General features: G+C 42.2%; 1 long non-coding RNA gene across 1 annotated transcript; it reads left to right on the top strand.

Moving 5' to 3' along the window:
* Positions 1 to 4,598: 4,598 nt before the first annotated feature.
* On the top strand, positions 4,599 to 16,563 carry LOC126065573 (uncharacterized). Its single transcript, XR_007514874.1, has 3 exons — positions 4,599 to 4,629; positions 15,244 to 15,322; positions 16,521 to 16,563. It is a non-coding gene; the product is annotated as an uncharacterized LOC126065573 (long non-coding RNA).
* The last annotated feature ends 2,170 nt before the right edge of the window (positions 16,564 to 18,733 follow it).

Here is an 18,733-nt window from a genome sequence, read left to right as displayed (position 1 = left end):
AAGAACTAGATGGTGCCTAGCTACAACCTATGACTGCCCTGACAGGGAACACAACAGAGAACCCCTGAGGGAGCAGGAGAGCAGTGAGATGCGGACCCCAAATTCTCATGAAAAGACCAGACTTAATGGTCTGACCGAGACTAGAAGGACACTGGTGGTCATGGCCCCCAGACCTCCTTTTGCCCCAGGGCAGGAACCATTCCTGAAGCCAACTCTTCAGACATGGATTGGACTGAACAATGGGTTGGAGAGGGATGCTGGTGAGGATCAGGTGGACACTTGAGACTATGTTGGTATCGCTTGCCTGGAGGGGAGATGAGAGGGTAGAGAGGGTTAGAAGCTGGAGAAATGGATAGGAAAAGAGAGAGTGGAGGGAGGGAGTGGGCTGACTCATTAGGGGGACAGTAATTGGGAGTATTTTTTTTTAGCAAGGTGTATATAAGTTTTTGTGTGAGAGACTGACTTGATTTGTAAGCTTTCACTTAAAGCACAATAAAAATTATTTTTTAAAAAAATCACAAAACTAAGAGTATGGAGTCATAGAGAAACCATTAAGACATAATCAAGTTGGCCCTGCCCACACGGAGACACTACATTTTAACTGCAGTCTAAGTAGTCTGGAGAAAATAAACTTACCGACTCATATATATATATATATATATATTTTTTTTTTTTTAATAATTTTTATTGTGCTTTAAGTGAAAGTTTACAAATCAAGTCAGTCTGTCACATATAAGCTTATATACACCTTACTCCATACTCCCACTTACTCTCCCCCTAATGAGTCATCCCACTCCCTTCTTCCAGTCTCTCCTTTCATGACAATTTTGCCAGTTTTTAACCCTCTCTACCCTCCTATCTCCCCTCCAGACAGGAGATGCCAACACAGTCTCAAGTGTCCACCTGATACAAGTAGCTCACTCTTCGTCAGCATCACTCTCCAACCCATTGTCCAGTCCCTTCCATGTCTGATGAGTTGTCTTTGGGAATGGTTCCTATCCTGGGCCAACAGAAGGTTTGGGGACCATGACCGCCGGGATTCCTCTAGTCTCAGTCAGACCATTAAGTCTGGTCTTTTTATGAGAATTTGGGGTCTGCATCCCACTGTTCTCCTGCTTCCTCAGGGGTTCTCTGTTGTGCTCCCTGTCAGGGCAGTCATCGGTTGTGGCCGGGCACCATCTAGTTCTTCTGGTCTCAGGATGATGTAAGTCTCTGGTTCATGTGGCCCTTTCTGTCCCTTGGGCTCATAGTTATCATGTGACCTTGGTGTTCTTCATTCTCCGTTGATCCAGGTGGGTTGAGACCAATTGATGCATCTTAGATGGCCACTTGTTAGCATTTAAGACCCCAGACGCCACACTTCAAAGTGGGATGCAGAATGTTTTCATAATAGAATTATTTTGCCAATTGACTTAGAAGTCCCCTGAAGCCATAGTCTCCAAACCCCCGCCCTTGCTCCGCTGACCTTTGAAGCATTCAGTTTATCCCGGAAACTTCTTTGTTTTTGGTCCAGTACAGTTGAGCTGACCTTCCATGTATTGAGTATTGTCCTTCCCTTCACCTAAAGTAGTTCTTATCTACTAACTAATCCGTAAATAACCTTCTCCCACGCTCCCTCCCTCCCCTCCTCGTAACCATAAAAGTATGTGTTCTTCTCAGTTTATACTATTTCTCAAGATCTTATAATAGTGGTCTTATACAATATTTGTCCTTTTGCCTCTGACTAATTTCGCTCAGCATAATGCCTTCCAGGTTCCTCCATGTTATGAAATGTTTCACAGATTCCTCACTGTTCTTTATCGATACATAATATTTTCTTTTAGTATTGCATTGTGTGAATATACCATAATTTATTTAACCATTCATCCATTGATGGGCACCTCGGTTGCTTCCAGATTTTTGCTATTGTAAACAGAGCTGCAATAAACATGGGTGTGCATATATCTGTTCGTGTAAAGGCTCTTATTTCTCTAGGGTATATTCCGAAGAGTGGGATTTCTGGGTTGTATGGTAGTTCTATTTCTAAGTTTTTAAGAAAACGCCAGATAGATTTCCAAAGTGGTTGTACCATTTTACATTCCCACCAGCAGTGTATAAGAGTTCCAATCTCTCCGCAGCCTCTCCAACATTTATTATTTTGTGTTTTTTGGATTAATGCCAGCCTTGTTGGAGTGAGATGGAATCTCATCGTAGTTCTAATTTGCATTTCTCTAATGGCTAATGATCGAGAGCATTTTCTCATGTATCTGTTAGCTGCCTGACTATCTTCTTTAGTGAAGTCTGTGTTCATATCCTTTGCCCATTTCTTGATTGGGTTGTTTGTCTTTTTGTGGTTGAGTTTTGACAGAATCATATAGATTTTAGAGTTCAGGCGCTGGTCGGAGATGTCATAGCTGAAAATTTTTTCCCAATCTGTAGGAGGTCTTTTTACTCTTTTGGTGAAGTCTTTAGATGAGCATAGGTGTTTGATTTTTAGGAGCTCCCAGTTATCTGGTTTCTCTTTGTCGTTTTAGTAATGTTTTGTATTCTGTTTATGCCTTGTATTAGGGCTCCTGATGTTGTCCCTATTTTTTCTTCCATGATCTTTATCATTTTAGTCGTTATGTTTAGGTCTTTGATCCACTTGGAGTTAGTTTTTGTGCATGGTGTGAGGTATGGGTCCTGTTTCATTTTTTTGCAAATGGATATCCAGTTATGCCAGCACCGTTTGTTAAATAGACTATCTTTCCCCCAATTAACTGACACTGGGCCTTTGTCAAATATCAGCTGCTCATATGTGGATGGATTTATACCTGGGTTCTCAATTCTGTTCCATTGCTGACTCATATTTTTTAAGGAGGATAGGATAGGGGTGGAGTGGAATAAAGTGGAACAAAATCAACATGTACTGAACACAGGCATTGTATCTTATTTGGCCTTCAAAACAATCCTGTGTGGAAGGTATTATTATTATCCCTGATTTTGAAGTTTTAGAAACAAGCTCAGGCTAAATGAAGTTTTTTCCATATTTCTACTGTGAATTTTATAAATGGTCCAACAATAATTCCTGCAGAGCTGAATTAAGGGCAAATATTAATTTCTAAAGAGTGCCCAGGCTTCACTGGAAATGTAATGAGGTGAAGAATATTTTATTTCCAGCACTTCTCTTGGGGAAGGTGAAGTAGATAGCTGTAAGAAATAGTTAACGAGGTGCTTGGGAGTGGGGTACAGTTATAACCCCTACTACACTGCCTTCTGGAATATGGGTAAGAGTCTGATTAATGCAGGGTTTTGGTTTGCTAAGTTGGTGTGCAAGGTTAAAGTTAGAATTGAATTCTTCAGAACAGAGGAGGCTGAATGTCCCCATTTCTTACTCCCTACAGCCCTCCCACTCTACACCATGCAGTACTTAGCCTCCATTTCAAGTAAATGCTGAACAAAAAGACTATCGGGTTGAAGGCAAGGCAAATCATTAGCCTCCCGAGGTAACTACAATCCACTCCCAACTCCATCTGCATCTCTCACCTGCCTCAGTCTGGACACACATCCTTTCCCCTGTCCGGACAGTGTTCATTTCTCCAGTATCACTCTCCCCCAGGAAGGCTTCACTCCTCAATTCACACATCCCCACTCACTCATCTCTCTGTTGGGTCGTGAAGTATAAATGAAAGAAATCTCCTGCAACTAGTTTTCTATCACTAGGTATTTTGTAAGTTATCGTAGATATAAATTGAGGCTATTTAAAATTTGACATGATTTTGACTTTGGGTAAATCTTTTCAGTACTTAATAACAGTGTTACTGTAAATTGCTTGTTTTCCTGAGGAGAAAACAGCAGGCCCACCATAGTACGATTCTAACAGGCTTTGTTTTTAACTTTCAGAGTGGCAACTATGTAATTTGAAAATCAAATTTCCATGTAACAATGTACACATAAGTCTAAATTATCAGCTATGGTGTTTGGTAAAACAAAATCTGTTGTGTGCCGCTGAGCCTATTTTGACTCATTGTGACCTTACATGGCAGAGTAGAATTATCCCATAGGATTTCCTAAACTGGGTCCTTTCTCCCACAAAGTGGGCTGGTAGTTTTGAACCACCAACCTTTTGGTTAGTAGCTGAGCGCTTACCTATTGCACCACCAGGGTACTGTAAACAAAATCTAGCCTTTTCCAAATTCCTTTTTAAAATTATTAAGAATGCTGTAGAAAATCACTGAATCTTCCTTCCACATCCTAGAGAGAAGACATGAGTGGGAAGATTGAGAAGAGAGAGGGAATCACAAAGAGTGGGATAGAAAAAGAAGGAGAAAGATAAAGAAGCATATGGTAGGAGTAAGGGATGGGGAATGATGTGAGGAAAATAGCATAAAATAAATGATAAGAGGAAAAGGCAGAGACCAGAGGCAGAACGATCGCTATACCACATACTTATGGTGAATCACGCAGTTAGGAATTAGACCATCAGTGTGGATGCTTTTAAAGAGACCCCCTAGCCCTTAACTATGAGGTAGAGTACAAGAGTAAAATCGGGGGAAAACAACCATAGATAAACTGTTTATTCCACCATTTTTCTCAGGGCATGCACTGATTTTCTATATCCACAGCTGAGGAAACTTCAAAAGGAAGGTCCACATCTCTTCCTCTAACAAGGTGAGTGCTTCCATCTGCCATGCTCTCTGCTTGCTTTGCACATTTTCCCCATATCATATGCTAACAGCACCCATCATATGACATCCTTGCACAAACGCAAGAGGAGGCAGCTAAATCAGAATGGTGGAGTGAAAGAGAGCACAGCTTGGTTCCTGTTCTGGAATTTGTGGTAATGCATGGGTTACTTTGTTATTTTTATAAATGTATATATATACACACACATACATACATACATACATATATGTATATATATACATATATATTAATTTAGGTGTAACTTACATATAGTAAAGTGAACAAATCATAACCTTTTTTACATATATATAGGCGCATATAATCACCATCCAGATCAAGATATAGAATGTTTCCAGACTCCAGTAGGCTTTTTTTTGTCCCCTGCCAATTAGTATCTCCCCCAAAGTAACCATCATTTCAGTCTCTTTCACTATACATTAATTTTTCCTATTTGATTTATATAGAGTTATACTAACCAAAACAAACAAAACTGATAAATCTCAAAGACAATGATGAGCAAAAGAAGCCAAATATATCTTTTGCTCATCATTGTCTTTGAGATTTATCCTTGTATTGTATATAGCAATAATTCTTCCATTTTCACTGCTGTATAATATTCCATTGTGTAACTATATTACAATTTCTTTATGGGTTCTGTTGTTGATAAGCATTTGGGTTGTTTCTAGCTCTTGTTTATTATGAATAAAACTGCTGTGAACATTCTTGTACATGTCTTTTGGTGTCCATAAATACTCATTTCTGTAGTGCATATAACCAGCAGTGGAATTACTGAGTCAGAGAGTATACATAGTTTAGTGGGTACGGAATCCATGGTCATGCTAATCCCAAGTGCCCCAGAGAGAGAATTGTTCATAGATTGTTATCTGTAGTTTGTAGAAGACCCAATAAGTTGCCAGAGAGTGGTAAGTAATGACAGACATAAGAAGAAAACTTACAGGAGATAGTGTAAGAAAAGAAGAAGAGGTGGGAAGAGAAGAAGTGAAGCATTAGGGCTTGAGCACATGGAAGGAAAACTTAGCTATGGGAGTTGAGGTCATGGTCAGTTAAGAGTGATGATGGCATTACTGCTGGTGACATGCAAAATGGTACAACCGTTTTGGAAAACAATATGGTGCTCCTTAAAAAGCTAGAAACAGAAATACCATACCAAAACCAAACCTGTTGCATTGAGCTGATTCCAACTCAGAGAGACCCTATAGGACCGAGTAGAACTGCCCCATAGGATTTCCAAGGAGTAGTGGGTGGATTCAAACTGCCAACCTTTTGGTTAGCAGCTGTAGCTCTTAACCACCGCACCATCAGGAATACCATAGGATCCTGCAATCCCAGTCCTAGGAATATATCCTCGAGAAATAAGAACCATCACACAAACAGACATGTTCATTGCAGCATTATTCACCATAGCAAAAAGATGCAAACAACCTAAGCGCCCATCAACAGATGAATGAATAAGCAAACTACAGTACATACACACAATGGAATACTATGCAACAATAAAGAACAATGATGAATCCTCGAAATGTCTCACAACATGGATGAATATGGATGGCATTATGCTGAGTGAAATAAGTCAATCACAAAAGGACAAATATTGTATAAGACCACTACTATCAAAACTCATGAAAAGGTTTAGACACAAAAAGAAACAATCTTTGATGGTTACAAGGCAGGGGAGGGATGGGGTGTGAAAAACACTAAATAGACAATAGATACGTGGTAACTTTGGCAAAGGGTAAGACCATATACAATACTGGGGAAGCCAGCACAACTTGACCAAGGCAAGGTCATGGTAGCTCCATAGACACATCCAAACTCCCTGAGGGACCGAACTACTGGGCTGAGGGCTGGGGACCATGGTCTCGCAGGACATCTAGCTCAACTGGCATAACACAGTTTATAAAGAAAGTGTTCTACATCCTACTTTGGTGAATAGCATCTGGGGTCTTAAAATCTGAGCAGCCATCTAAGATACTCCACTGGTCTCACCCCGTTTGGAGCAAGGGAGAATGAAGAATACCAAAGACACAAGGGAAAGATTAGTCCAAAGGACTAATGGACCACCAGTACCACAGCCTCTACCAGACTGAGTCCAGCACAACTAGATGGTGCTCAGCTACCACCACCGACTGCTCTGATAGGGATTACAATAGAGGATCCCAGACAGAGCTGGAGAAAATGTAATTCTAACTCACCAAAAAGAAAAAAAACACCTGACTTACTGGCCCATCAGAGACTGAAGAAACCCTGAAAGTATGGTCCCCAGACCACTTTTAACTCAGTAATGAAGTCACTCCTGAGGCTCACCCTTCAGCCAAAGATTAGACAGGCCCATAAAACAAAATGAGACTAAAGGGGCACACCAGCCCAGGGGCAAGGACGAGAAGACAGGAGGGGACAGGAAAGCTGGTAATAGGGAACGCAGAGAAAAAAAATGGGGAAGACAAAGCTTTTTATAAGAGCATAAAATAGTTCAGAACTATGCCATTTTCCTCTAAAAGTAACTTCATTTTCCTGAAGACAAAAAGCAAAAACAAATAATTTCCTAAAATCCCATTATGTGGTGGTGGTGGAACCTTGGTCATGTGGGTTAAAATTTAACCACACAGACATAGACTATGGATTTTTCATGTCTTATTTTTTAAAACGTATACAGTGGGTTTTTTATATTTATTAAAACACTTCTTAAATCATTTTAAAGATAGTATTGAAGAAGAGGAGCCCTGGTGGTGCAGTGGTTAAGAGCTTGGCTGCTAACCAAAAGGCTGGCGGTTTGAATCCACCAGCTGCTCCTTGGAAACTCTATGGTGCAGTTCTACTTTGTCCTATAGGGTTGCTATGAATTGGAATCAACTTGACAGCAATGGGTTTGTTTTGTTTTTTTATCGAAGAATAAATTTACAAGCAAATATTAAAGTAAAACCAGATATTTTCTTCATTAATTTATAACTTTTCATTTATGAATTCACCCCAAATATATGTATATCTATATTTTTATAATATCTTAGCACTTTATCTTCAACTTTTAGGATGACTGGCCATCATTACCTTGGGATGCCTGTTAATTTCTCAATACTCAGCTGTCTTCTCCTTGATAACGTGGGTTATTTAAGCAAATCATAGCAAGGTTTTGGTTTGGCTTTTCAATCTTCTATGCTGAGAGGAGAGAAGGTAGCCTTGAAAACATATGTAAATACTGCCTGAAGTTTAAGATCCCCCCCATCGGTTTTTCTCAGTCATGAGTAGATGTTTAGCTTCTACCTGGGATATCCTAGTAGAGAGGCCTTTGGGTGTCCAGCCAATTGGGGTCCTTTAGAAAAGCATTCAGGATATCGTATTGAACTTGCTCATTACTCAGTTCTAATTTCTGTTCTGCTGTCTGGTTGCCTTGGTGAGCTTCTGAACTTAGCTTTTTGTTAGACCATCTAGGGATTCCGATAAAATGGGTACTCCCCCAAGATAATGCTCTCTAGTTTACTTTTGTGGTTTGGAATTCATCCCTTCACCTATTCAGTCAAGTGCCATCTATTCAGTTGAGCGCCTGCTATGTGCCAGAACGGTTTCTGGGCACTGAGATACAGTAAACAAAATAGATTGATAAGACCCCTGCTGTCTCAATGAGCTTCCATTCTAGTAGAGCAAGATAGACAAAATCAAAGAAATAAACCTGGAAATTATCAGCAAGTGATAAGAGGTACACAGAGAATTAAAATAAAGTAACATAATAGTGAGTGAATAGGTGACTTCTTACATTGGATGATCTAAGTTGGTGACATTTAGGTTGAGTTCTGAATGAGGTCACCATGCAACAATGTGGAGGAAGACCATTCCAAGCAGAGGCACAGCTAGCACAAAGGCTCTAACGCAGTACTGAGCTTGACAAATTCGAGGAAGACAAACAAGGCCAATTTGCCCAGAGCACAGCGAGTGAACAGAGAGAGTGGGTAGGACGTAAGTTTGAAAGAAAGCCAGAGGCCAGATCATAGAGGACTTTGTGACTCAGAGGAAAGGTTTGGATTTTTTTTTTCTAAAGTGCAATGGGAAATCATTGGAAAACTTTAAGCAGAGGGATAGTTTGACCAGGTATATATTGTATGAAAACCCTGGTGGTGTAGCAGTTAAGAGCTATGGTGGCTAACCAAAAGGTTGGTAGTTTGAATCCACCAGGTGCTCCTTGGAAACCCTATGGGGCTGTTCTACTCTGTCCTATAGGTTTGCTATGAGTCGGAATCAACTGGATGGCAATGGGTTTATATTGTTTAAAGGTCACTCTAGTGGTTTGGTGAAGAGGGGACAAGATTGGAATCAGGGAGACCACTTAGGCTGATATTGCAATGGTAAAACAAAAAATGATGGTGGCTTGGACAGAGGGGTAGCTGTGAAGATGGAGAGAAGAGTGGATTTGGGATGCATTTTGGAGATATGAGAGATAACGAAGATGAAAGCAAGATATGAAGGAAAATTCTTAGATTTTTGGCTTAAGCAACTGAATGAATCATAGTGCCTTTTTCTGAGATGGGAACTGGAGAGGAGCAGATTTTGATTGGGGGGTGTGAGTAGAATCAAGAGATCTCTTTTGAGAAAGTTCATTTGAAACAACTCAAGTGTTAGTCTGGAGTTCTGGATAGAGGTAAACCTGGAAAATATAGGTTTGGGGAGCCATGGAGAATTAGAGTGAATTCCCTAACGCTCTTTGTTAAACTGCTATTGCTTCTGTCTTCCTCTGCCTCCATCCTTCTTCTCTTTCCAAGTCCCTAGAACCTCACTCTCCTAAGGCCATGCATCCACTTTTCTCAGCCTACTGGCTCTTTCTCTCTGCATATATGAGGACCTGAGATGGCCAAAGTCCTTCTTGATCCTGATCATTGTTTTCATTTAGAATAGGGCTATCTGCACATCCTATCCCAGTCCAGGATACACCTACATACCTACCTGCATTTCTGGTTCTTGCTGCAAATGTAGTCATAAATACAGATTAACAAAAAGCAAAATAAAATAAACACAGATTAAGAAATGTTCACTGAATTTAAAATTTTAAGCCTTTCAAAATACCAGATAATATCAATTTTCAGTGACCTTTGCCCTATTTCTCAGATGGAAAAATTAAATTATAGGTGGATCTAGGTTTTCATGTAGTGTTCATCAGTGGCAGAGGCAGAAACTAAGCCTTCCAGTTCAGTATCTCATGCACTGGAGAGCAGAACCATAAAACCACTATAGTGCACCCAGTATCACCCTTTTATCTCCAACCTGACCAACTATCTGCAAGTATACTGCCCATTCCTACCATCTGGACCGGAGGAGAGAGGGATGAACTGGGAGGCCAAAGCCTAGGCATTGAGTACTGGCTCTGACACTGAGAATCAGAAGAAAGGAAAATGACAATTAATGAGCACTTCTATGTGGCAGGCATAAGATATTCTCTATCTTAAATTCCATACCAATCTTGTGAAATTGTTCTTCTTATTCCTTCTTTTTATAGATGAAGAGCAATGGTTGGTGAAATGATTTCTTCAAGTTTGGGAATCAAACCCACATCTGTTTGATTCTATTATCCTACACTGCTTCTCCTTGCTATGTGATCCTGGGCAAGTCTTTAAACCTCTCTGGGCTGGGGTTTCTTCATTTATTAAGTGGGGTTTTTAAATAACTGATTTCCAGGGTCTCATCTAGCTCTACTGTTCTGGATCCTAAATGTATTTAAATGTGTTCATTTAACTTTGTAGTTTACTAAGCAAGAGTTCTGAATCACACTATAACTGAAATGCTAGAGACAGAGTATGATTTCCACCCCTTTGTGGCAAGAGAGGAGAATGACCTCGCATTCGAAGTGTTTAGCACAAAAGCATTTGTTGTCCTGACACTGTGAGCACAGATGTGAAAGGCCTCTTAGAAATACAAAGGAGACTGCCGTAGCTTCTTTTCCCCCCGTTTACAGCTCTTGATTTCCTCTCTCCTTTCTTTATTTCTGGAAAATACTTCTCATTATCTAAATCCTTGTGCTTTGAAAACCAAAGTTGCCCTGGGAATGTAAAAGAGGACACGGTTAAATACAGAACTGAGTCTGCTCATTGATAGCTGCAGAGGCCTGCTAGTGTCACCCCAGACCTCGTCATCTTGGCTCCATTATGAGAGCAGAGGCTTGGTATTCCAGAATCACCCTTTAGACTTTGCCAACAGCAAAGGGCAAGGGGCAAAGCCCTCTCACCCAGGGGCTGTTTCTTAGTTGATATTTGCCTGTCTGGATCCAGAAGAGCTTTCTGATGGCAGAGAGGGAAAACAGCACCAGTTTAGTGATGTTTTGGGCAAAACCTATCCTAAGTGAAGCAGTTATTTTGGAGTGATGATCTTATACCCTTTTGACGGGTGTCTATTTAGTATAACATGTTTAAAAATCTAGCAAGTCGAGGCTTTTCTTATAGTACAATCAATCAGTTATTTCTCCAGGTAAAATTTATTATTCTATTAAATTTTATGAAATATTCCACATAAAAATTTTTTAAAGTATAACATCAAATCTATCACTGGTATAATTTAATCCCATGGAAAATGTAGCTTCTCTTGGGAGAGGCAGAATCATAAGCTATTCCCCGTCATTTATACCTTAGTATGAATTAGTTTAACGACACACAAGCAACTACAGTACAACAAACTGACAGACAGATGATGGCTTGCACGTTGCTGTGATTCCGGAAACTGTTGTTGTTCCTAGGTGCTGTCAAGTTGGTTCCAGCTCATAGCGACCCCGTGTACCACAGAACAAAACACTGCCCACTCCTGCACCATGCCCACAATCATTGCTATGCTTGAGCCCATTGTTGCAGCCACTGTGTCAATACATCTCATTGAGGGTCTTACTCTTTTCCGCTTACCCTCTACTTTACCAAGCATGAAGTCCTTCTCCGGGGACTGATCCCTCCTGACAACATGTCCAAAGTATGTAAGATGCAGTCTCTCCATCCTTGCTTCTAAAGAGCATTCTGGTTATACTTCTTCCAAGACAGATTTGTTCATTCTTTTGGCAGTCTATGGTAAGTTCAATACTCTTTGTCAACACCACAATTCAAAGGTGTCAATTCTGGAAGCCGTGCACCAATATTTCATATACCAACAAGGTTAACCATTGTGGACAGGTTTTAGTGGAGCATCCAGATTAAGAAGACTAGGAAGAAAGGCCTGGCAATCTACTTCTGAAAATTAGCCAGTGAAAATCCTATGGATTGCAATAGAATATTGTCCAATATACTGCTGGAAGATGAATTCCCTAGGCTGGAAGGCGTTCAGAATACACAGTGGCTGCCTCAACAATGGGCTTGAGGATACCAATGATTACAAAGATAGCACAGAATCAGGCAATGGTTCTTTTTGTTCTGTTGTTCATCAAGTCTCCATGAGTTGAAGCTGACTCAGTGGCAACTAACAAACAACAATGAATTAGTATAGTACATAAGATCCTTTCAACAAATAGGTTGTTTTTGTTGGGTGCTACAAAAAAAAATTTTTTTTCTTTTTTTTCTATTGAGTTGATTCTGACTCAAAATGACCTCATGTAAAGCTAATTTTATGTGGCGGAAAATGGAAGAGTTGAGAGACATTAAAAGTCAGTAACTGAGGCAGGGAGGTGGAACCCCTTCAAAGAAAAAGGAGAGGTTGTTATTGTTGTTAGTTGCTGTCAAGTCGACTCCATCTCATCACTACCTCGTGCATAACAGAATGAGATACTGCCTGGTCCTATGCCGTCTTTATGATGGTTGATATGTTTGAGTCCGTCGTTGTGGCTATAAAGGAAGAGAAAGAGAGGTAATCAAATATAAAAGAAAAATCTTGTGTTCTTCAAGATTTTTGCACAGGATTGATCTCACCTGAATGCCTAAGAGTTTTCTTTGTCAATTCAATTTGCAGTTTTACACTGAGTGTGGAGTTGGACATGGATATTAAGCCAGGAATGCATGAGGGCCCCCAGAAAGTTCCCAGGAATAGGCAGGTGACCACAATACCTAATGGCTCCTAGCGGTCTGCCTTAGAACTTGTTATGGTTTCTCTCACTGGGTTTAGGAAATTGAGAGGAAGACAGAAATGATTCCCAGGCTTACTCCCCAAGATTCCTTTTTGTTTCCTTTTTACAGCCACATCCTCTTTCAGTATCTCAAACCCTCTTTACTTAGGCTGCAACAAGGTAGCGCAGTGTACTTGTCATTGCTAGTTGCCATCAAGTCAATTCTGACTCATGGCCTAGTTATATTCAGCTCCAAGAAGTAGAGAATTCTTCCAAAGTCCGCTTCCTATTAGAGTGTCTTAGTCTTGAGAGGATTTGTCCAGGCAGGACTAGCCTTTCAGGCAAGATGAGTATGAGGTGTGTCTTTATTGTATGATTTTAGGAGTGCCAGCAAGGTTTTTTTTTAGCAAGGTTACCACATTAAAAAAAAAAAAAACTGTTCCATTCATGCCTAAAATTCCACCATTAATTCGTACCTGTTGTTAACACCCTGTGCCTGGAAGGAAAGGACACAGAAAGAAGATGCTGGCAGCTTCCTTCCTAATTTTGCTTGAGGATGGCCCATGACTAGGGTCATAGAGGAACTTCTGAATCTACAAATTGAAATGTCTTACAGTTCTCCCGTAAATGCTGACAAAATTCACTATAAGGCCTCAAGGCTTTGGAGCAGGGGACAGAAGATCAAAGAGGTTTTCAGTTACTATTTTTCAGAGGGCATATTAACAGTTTGACCAAATTTAGGCTAGGTCGTGGCATTTAATATATGCTCAGTTGAATGTCCTTGTTTGTATTCAGTATGCTATATCATTTATATTCATGTAAAAGCACATAAAACCAAACTGCATGTTGGCATCCCACTATTTCACTTTGTCTTTATTGGACCAGGTTTATTATTATCGTAGTGACTTAGTAGCTTTGCTAAAGTTGTGCTGAGTATTCAGGCAGTATCTAGTAAGCTCTTTTCTGTCCCTTTGTCTATCACTTACTCTAATCTGTCTTCTACCCATCTATCTCCCATTCCTTTGTGCTCTTCTCCCATCAACCAATTCATATATACATACCCCACACCAATCTATGCACCTTCTTCTCTTCTGAGGATGGCTGCTTGTGAACATTTATGAGTATCAAATGTGGACTCATTTTTACCACCCTTGGGCCAGGCCCTATCCCTAATTCCAGGATTACTGGAACCTCTATACTAGTCTCCTCAGGTTCTCCTCCCTTTAATCCGCCCTGTTACCTGCTGTTAGAAAGTGTAACCCCACTCTCGTTAGGACTGTCTGTCCAGGAAAGCCTATACTTAGTGTGGCAAAGTGGAAACACCTCTGGACATCATCAAGGGGCTTGGGTTTGTGCTCCTGTTTTACCACTTTGTACTTACAAACGGTTCTAAAAGATACATAGGAGCTGGCCAGGTTGACAATGGAAACAAGATCTTACCATTGGATGGAAATATATATGTGAGGGCCTAGAATCATGACTAAATATAGCTGGTGTCAGAATGGCAACCTAGATAAAGTGAAGTTACCAGAGGCAGGGTAGGAAGTAAAGCTGGAGAGATAAATAAATATCAGATCAGGACAAGCTTATGGGCTGCACAAGAGAGTGAATTTGACCCAGGGAAGGGTTTTTAAGAAGGAAGAACATTAGATGTTGTTTGCCTGTTACAAAAATCACTGCAGCCAGTGTGAGGGATGTATTGTACAACAGCATTGAAAACAGAGAGACCAGTTAGAATACTACTTGGTTAGTCTAAAAAAGAGATAATAAGCTCTAGTCCAGGCTCATCACTAAGCAGCATCATATAGGGGCCCTAAGATCCATTTTAAGTAAAAGCAAACTCACCAAGTTCTCTTGGTTTCATTACCTGCACAATCTTTACCTGCTCTACCAGCAAAGATGTCACCTTGAAGACTAAGGCACGCCTGACCCAAGCCATGGTATTTTCAATCACATCATATGCATGTGAAAGCTGGACAATGACTAAAGAAGACCAAAGAAGAATTGACGCCTTTTAATTGTGGTGTTGGTGAAGAATATTGAATATACCATGGACTGCCAAAAGACGGAACAAATCTGTCTTAGAAGAAATACAGCCATAATGCTCCTTAGAAGCAAGGATGGCGAGGCTGCGTCTTACGTACTTCAGACATGTTGTCAGGAGGAATCAGTCCCTGGCGAAGGACATCATGCTTGGCAGAGTACAGGGTCAGTGGAAAAGAGGAAGACCCTCAATGAGGTGGATTGACACAGTGGCTGCAACAATGAGCTTAAACGTAACAACGATTTTAAGGATGGCTCAGGACCGGCCAGTGTTTCGTTCTGTTGTGCATAGGGTTGCTATCAGTTGGGACCAACTCGGCGGCACCTAACAACAACAACAGGGGCCCAGATGTGTCCTCCGCTGGGCTCAGAGGGTAACAATCCCTGAACTGGGGAAAAAATCCATGTGAGATTAAGTTTAGAGATAAAAATCATGTGTGCTTGCCCTGAAAGGTCTACCCTAAATTTTTACCTTCCTGTCAAGGTCTTCTTTAGGAGAATGTCCTAATGAGGAAAATGTTTAAAAGTGTGTTTTCCTCCAGTCTGAGAAAATTCCGATCGCCTCTGAAGCTGCCTGAGAGCCGAAGAGTGCTATAGTTCTGCTCCTCTTATCCACGCTGGGTAAGCCTCTCTCAGCTCTGAAAGAATGCACTTCCTCTGTTATGTTTGGTCTCCTTGCCAATACTCCATCCCCATTGCCCCTGGGTGTTGTGGTTGGACAACCCTGCTTCTCACTGGCCCACCCCACGGCCTATGGCTCCCACTAGTATTGTTGCCCAGTTGGAGGCTCTGCTCACAACCCACAAGGCCTGAGGCCTCTGCCTGCTCTTCACTGGGGTGCTCCACCAGTTATGGCTCCCTGCGGGCAGCCCCAGCCTCCTCTGCTTTGAGGATCTGTTAAGCTAGTACTTGGGCTCAGTAGTGTGCTGGAGCCCCAACTCCGTATTCAGCGACCTCATGTTCATAGCTTGAAATTAGTCATGTTGGGAGTATTTACTCCACAGAAATCTGAAAACACTACAAATCAGAATTTTTATTTCCAGAGAGCCTGTTGTTAAACATTTCTGGTTCTTTCAGACTTGGGCAAGAAAATACTGATCCCAAACTGTTAGGCAGGGCTTCATTTCTCTCAGACAAGTTCTGGGCCCCCATCACCTCAGGAGTCAGGAGACAGTGCTCAGTGCAGTTTTAAACCTTTGCATCCCACCCATGTGATAAGGCTAATGGGAGGCTGGCTCATTTCAGGAAGACATTTTGCCCTTGTAATACACTCTTCCCAACTGGTAGGTCTCTTACTAACCTCTTGAACTAAGGCTGGGTTCTTTAAACAGGAGGGTATTTGTGTGTGCTCTCCAATAATGGAAATCCTACTTCCTATAATTCCCAATTAGCCTTTCTCTTTGCCTTATTCCTGAGGTTCCAAGTCAAGAGATGCTGCCCCTGCACCCCTACCCCAAAGCATTTGGACATGTCTTCCCCAAGCCTTTCCACAGGAGGTTTCATAGCCTCCAAGCTGTCCCATCTTATTAACATCCCTGCGTTTAACCAGAAAGGCCTGAAAGATGTTAAAGGACAGAAAGTAAAAGTTATAATCAGTTTGGTTTTGCTGTGTTTAAGCTGTTAGGATTTTGATACATTTAAGATTGAACACATTATTATTATTGTTCTTGTCATTCTGTGGATGCAGTTTTCATAAGATTACACTTTGAATCCCAAACTCTTGCTCCCAAGTAAATATACTTTCCTGTTGTGACCCACCAGTTTACAGACAAGAAAACTCATGGTTCTCTAAAGCCTCAGATTTGTTTTTTCTTTTTAGATCAACTTTCTTAATTACTTGGAGGGAAAACTGAAATATTGTAATGCCATTCAAACTTAGAATTAGTCCTGACAACTTAGAAACGTTTAAAAATTACGTAATAAAAATCAAAGGAACTGGAGGTGGGGCCAAGATGGCAGACTAGGCGGACGCTACTGCGGATCCCTCTTGCAACAAAGACTCGGAAAAACAAGTGAATCAATCACATACATAAAAATCTACGAACCCTGAACAACAAACACAGATTTAGAGACGGAGAACGAACAAATACGGGGAGGCAGCGATTGTTTTCAGAGCCTGGAAGCCAGTGTACCAGTCAGGTGACCTGCGGCCCCCAATTTGGGGCAGAGCCCAGGGGGGCAGATGGCACAAACAAGGGGCCCAGCCCTGACCCCCGAACTCATTCCGGGAGGGGGCCCAGCCGGTTCGCATGGGCGGCGTGGCGGCGCAGCGGTGGGAGAAGTCCCCAGGAGGCAGTGACTGGTCTTGGAGCGGGGAGAGCAGCGTCCCAACCGGGGAGCCGTCCCGCCGGGATTTTGGTGGCGCGCAGGCAGGGCATAAGCACGGGGAGCAGCTCCACCCCCCTGAACTGACCCCGGGGGGGGCCCAGCCGGTTTATGAAGGCGGCGTGGCGACGCAGCTGGTGGAAGAAGTCCCCGGGAGACAGTGACGGGTCTTGGAGCGGGGAGAGCGGCGTCCCAGCCGGGAACCGTCCCGCGGAAATTTTGACTGAGCGCAGGCACGGCATAGGCGCGGAGAGCTGCTTCACCCCCCTGAACTAGCCCCAGAGGGGGGCCCAGCCGGTTCACGCGGGCGGCGTGGCGACGCAGCCGGTGGGGGAGGTCCCCCGGGGGCAGCGACTGGTCTTGGAGCGGGGAGAGCGGCGTCCCAGCTGGGACGTGCGGTCGCGGCGCAGGCACGGGGAGCTGCTCCACTCGCCTGAGCTGACCCGGGGAGGGGCCCAGGCAGTTCGCGGGATCTGCGTGGTGACGCGGCTGGCGGGACAAGAAGTCCCTGGGAAGCAGTGACTGATTTTGGAGTCGGGAGTGCACCGTCCCAGTAGGGCAACCTTGACGTTGGGCGTGGGGCTGGCAGCGGAGGATCTGACCATGACTCCAGCGGGCCAGACCCCCCGGGAGCAATCTCCACACAGCCAGCACACACAGGCGACGCGCCCCACGGAAATCTCAGATATAATAGTCATTCCAAGCAGAACAAGCAACTTTGGCTATATTCTGAGGTGCTACTCTCCTATCTCTCTGATCCCTCCCCCACCCTCCCCAGGCGGCTTCGTTAACATCCAAATAGCCTGAGCCAGAGGGAGAACTCTGATAGGGATCTGACTGCATTTTTTTTAGCGGATTTTCTGGAAAAACTAGTTTCCCAGTGATGGCTCGGAGACAGCAGTCCATATCAAATCACATAAAGAAGCAGACCATGACAGCTTCTACAACCCCCCAAACAAAAGAATCAAAATCTTTCCCAAATGAAGATACAATCCTGGAATTATCAGATACAGAATATAAAAAACTAATTTACAGAATGCTTCAAGACATCACAAATGAAATAAGGCAAACCACAGAAAAAGCCAAGGAACACACCAATAAAACTGTTGAAGAACTCAAAAAGATTATCCAAGAACATAGTGGAAAAATTAATAAGTTGCAAGAATCCATAGAGAACATGTAGAAATACAAAAGATTAACAATAAAATTACAGAATTAGACAATGCAATAGGAAGTCAGAGGAGCAGACTCGAGCAATTAGAATGTAGACTGGGACATCTGGAGGACCAGGGAATCAACAACAACATAGCTGAAAAAAAAAAATCAGAGAAAAGAATTAAAAAAAATGAAGAAACCCTAAGAATCATGTGGGACTCTATCAAGAAGGATAACTTGCGTGTGATTGGAGTCCCAGAACAGGGAGGGGGGACAGAAAACACAGAGAAAATAGTTGAAGAACTCCTGACACAAAACTCCCCTGACATCATGAAAGACGAAAGGATATCTATCCAAGATGCTGATCGAACCCCATTTAAGATTGATCCAAAAAGAAAAACACCAAGACATATTATCATCAAACTCGCCAAAACCAAAGATAAAGTGAAAATTTTAAAAGCAGCCAGGGAGAGAAGAAAGGTTTCCTTCAAGGGAGAATCAATAAGAATAAGTTCAGACTACTCAGCAGAAACCATGCAGGCAAGAAGGGAA

The sequence above is a fragment of the Elephas maximus genome, chromosome 22, assembly GCF_024166365.1.
Source record: "Elephas maximus indicus isolate mEleMax1 chromosome 22, mEleMax1 primary haplotype, whole genome shotgun sequence".
In the NCBI taxonomy this organism is placed as follows: domain Eukaryota; kingdom Metazoa; phylum Chordata; class Mammalia; order Proboscidea; family Elephantidae; genus Elephas; species Elephas maximus.
The sequence above is the reverse complement of the archived record's forward strand: the minus strand, read 5'-3'. Positions and strand labels throughout refer to the sequence as shown.